Below are 3,943 nucleotides of genomic sequence, written 5' to 3'. Positions count from 1 at the left end.
GTAGAACTTTAAATAATACGTTGACGGCATTATCGTGGGATAAGTGTCGTTTAAAGACGATGGACGCCTTCAACGCGACGCTCTCACTTGATGCGGTTCCTTTATGGCATTTTTTGGGTGGAAAATATCTGTCTGGTCACGGTTAGGTATAGCCTATAGGCTACTTGTTTCATGTGCTAATTATTTAATAACGAAATAAATGTACATGAAATAAATTGTCCTAAACGACTATCCTCCCTAGTAATGAACTTTAAAAAGGTCAAAAAATGTTTTATTTTACATATATTAATTGCTCTATCTATCTATCTATCTATCTATCTATCTATCTATCTATCTATCTATCTATCTATCTATCTATCTATCCTATATAGGGGCGGTTTCCCGGACAGGGGTTAAATTAAACCAGGTTAAGGCACAGATTATGTACAGATTAGTTAAACCTGGACTATATGGAATTATCATGACACAGATTGCCTATAAAACATGCAATGACCCAAAAAAATCTTAAAATTGCATGGAACTGAGAAGCAAATCCAAGGAACACAATGGCATCAGAATAAGACTATATGTTTTATATATGTGGTTCAATATAGTCAAGAAGCAACACTTCACCACAATGGTAACCCCAAAAATACTAACATAACAGAAACTTTTAAATACCAACATAATAGAACATTAAACATTAACAAGTCTCACCTTTTTCTAATCTTGCTAAAAAGAGAGAAATCATAAAATATCACTTTATTTCAAACTTTTCTCTCTTAATTCAGCCCTGTGCAAAGCATGATGGGAAGTGAAAGTCCTATGACTGGGTTACTAGATTGAAACGTATTTCAAAATGAAAATATCAAGTGAAGTCAAAGAATGACCATTTCAAGTTAGTTTAACATGAACCAATCACATTTGAACTAGAAACCCAATACAATGGTGTTAAAACTAAATGAAATGTTTAAATAAAGAAATGTCATATATATATATATATATATATATATATATATATATATATATATATATATATATATATATATATACAAGTAATACATGTCGTCTTTGAAACACAATGCTAATCTGAAGTTAAACCTGCCTCCTAGTTTCATTTAAGCCTCAATTTAGTCCTGGAGTAGCTCTAGTCTTCCTCCAGGAAATCAGTTTATTAAACTTGGGACTAAACTAAATCTAGGAAACCGCCACATAATGTTTACTTTATTTAAATACCATTATGGTTACACTTTAGATTAGGGTTCTATAAACTGAGACTTTTGTCTCAATAGACTACTAATAACTGATTACTAATAGTCAGTAAGGTAGTTGTTATGTTTAGGTATTAATAAGGGATGTAGAATAAGGTCATGAGAATAAGGCATTAATATGTGCTTTACAAGTAGGTTACTAATAAACAGACAATATCCTAAGCAACTAGTTCATAGTGAGAATTGGACCCTAAACTAAAGTGTTACCAATCTTATTTATTTATTATTTAAAAAGCCAAAAGTCCATGCCCCCACAGAAATATATTAAGACCTCTTCAAACAGTCAAGTTTAGGGTTAACCATCAATCAAAATTTGCATAATTTATGTACAACAGTAGTCAATGACAAGTATGTCTATATGGCATGACTTAATTTAGATAGCCAGTAAACGTGCATGCACATGTCTCTGTGTGGCCCACGGTGACTTTGCCTCTACAGAAACAGTTGCTGCCCTGTAATCATTATACCATAGCACTTGTTATAGTGGACAACATAAGTGATCATTAGCTATGTCAGGCATCAGGTTTAAAGCTTACCAAGTTACAATACAACTGTCCCTGACTGTGATTTAAACTGTAGGCCTACATAAGCCGTCTCTTGCTTGATTGCCACAGTGATCCTTTAGATTATTTTAATGTTTTTTTCTTCTTCTGAGAGGCAGCTAAGGTCAAACTTGAGGCTTGTTTGTTGGATGGAGTAGAGACGAGTCTGAACAAGCACAACAGTGCACAGCCTACCACAGCAGATATACAGAGATAGAGAGCAAGAGAAGAGAGAAAGAAGTCCACTTAGAATCAAAAACAGTCCAGCGAGCACACATGATGCCGACAGGGGTTGCAGTCAGACCAACATTGCACAGCACGTGGAACATTTAAAGCTGGGGCTGCCAAGATCTGAGAATGATTGATTATTGTTGGTGTATGATTATGTTGAAATCTTTCTCTGGATTTATATAACAGTGCTAAGAGCACAGCTAGGGCTCTCCAAGAAGCATCAGGACACTATCTTCTCCGCCGATGTCGTCATCGCTAATGTTAACGCTTCTATCTAAAGGGGCATTCAAACAGTGATTTGAAGTAAATCATACATTTTCTGGCTTGAAGTGGGCATGTTTAGCTACAAAAGCATTGTGACAACTGCATATAATGAATCACGTCAGAAATAGTTAAGTTATGCATTGATAATCGTTCTTCGTGATGATATTGGATTTATCTATAAACACTTTCTCCACAAGAATCAAAATTTTATCATCTAGAAAACTTTTTCCTTGTCAAATTAGTATTAATAAATTAGAAAATCATATTTATACTGCCAATAAATCCAGATTTCAAAAGGTACAGCCAGTTGCTTAGTCTGTTTGGTTAAGAAAGCATCATATTTTTGGTGCTGATGCACATGCCAGAGGTGAATTACATCTCTCAGAGGTCGGAACATCCTCTTGGAAAGAGCAGAGGGACTTATGAAAGCACTGGCGAGTGTGTTTGAGTTCATGTTGCTCAAGTGCTGCTTTCAAAAAGTGGAGATGCCTGAAAGGGTAAAACAAGATGTGGAAAAGTAAGAGAAACTCACTATCTATCTATCTATCTATCGATCGATCTATCTATCGATCTATCTATCTATCTATCTATCTATCTATCTATCTATCTATCTATCTATCTATCTATCTATCTATCTATCTATCTATCTATCTATCTATCTATCTATCTATCTATCTATCTATCTATCTATCTATCTATCTATCTATCTATCTATCTATCTATCTATCTATCTATCTATCATCTATCACATGACCAGCCAAATACTACTTTGTATGTATATAAAAAAAAAAACGATTAAGACAAGTAATAAAACATCTTTACAAGTTGTTTGAGACTTTTATGTGAGAGCATGCACGCTTTGTACACCTGTCTTGTTGGCATCATCTATCACTTCTGGAAATATTCTAACTTTTCAGAGTTGACAGGTGTGTGTTCAGATCTCCTCCTCAGAAACACCTGAAACATCTGTTCTGACATCCATCGGTTCCACCGCGTTGAGGCCTGAAGCCATAAAGGTAAACGAAACTTTCCTGCGGTTAGATTAATCTTTTATATCAAAGAGCTCGAGTGTGTCGCGTGTGTCTTGTCGGCTCTATTCTGAGCACACAAAGGTTCAGGAGAGGAGAGGAGTTGGGTTTCTGTTGGCATGCTTGCTATGACAGGGATGTCATGTGTATCTCTGCTCTCCTGTCACCTGAACTCATTGCTGTGGAAACCAGAGGAGATGCCAGAGACGTAGGGCCGACACAGTAAGCTGTTAAAGAGGGCGGAGTGGTTTTTATGGCTGAGATATTCATGAGGTGAGGTGGGCATTGGGCAAAGATGAAAGGTGATCTAACTTCACGACCAACTTTATGTAGAGCTGGTTTTTAGTCAGACCTTTCTATACTGTGCTGAGTTTTTGTTGTGTGGTTGTGCGACAGCTTTTTTTTACAGTGTAGACTTATGACCTATTTTTTGGACCGCAGCACACCAGGCGAGAACCACAGAAATATAGGTCTTTGTTTGTAGCTGGAAATTTCCTGTACAAAGTTTATCTGACAGATTTATTCTTTAAAATACAACATTTCCGGTGTTAGTGATAGCATCCAGAATACAATGTAACAAGCTAAGGGAACAAAAGTCATCCAAGATGACAGACGGAGGCAGGAATTG

The sequence above is a fragment of the Squalius cephalus genome (genome assembly GCF_949319135.1).
Source record: "Squalius cephalus genome assembly, chromosome: 15".
In the NCBI taxonomy this organism is placed as follows: Eukaryota; Metazoa; Chordata; class Actinopteri; order Cypriniformes; family Leuciscidae; genus Squalius; species Squalius cephalus.
The sequence above is the reverse complement of the archived record's forward strand: the minus strand, read 5'-3'. Positions refer to the sequence as shown.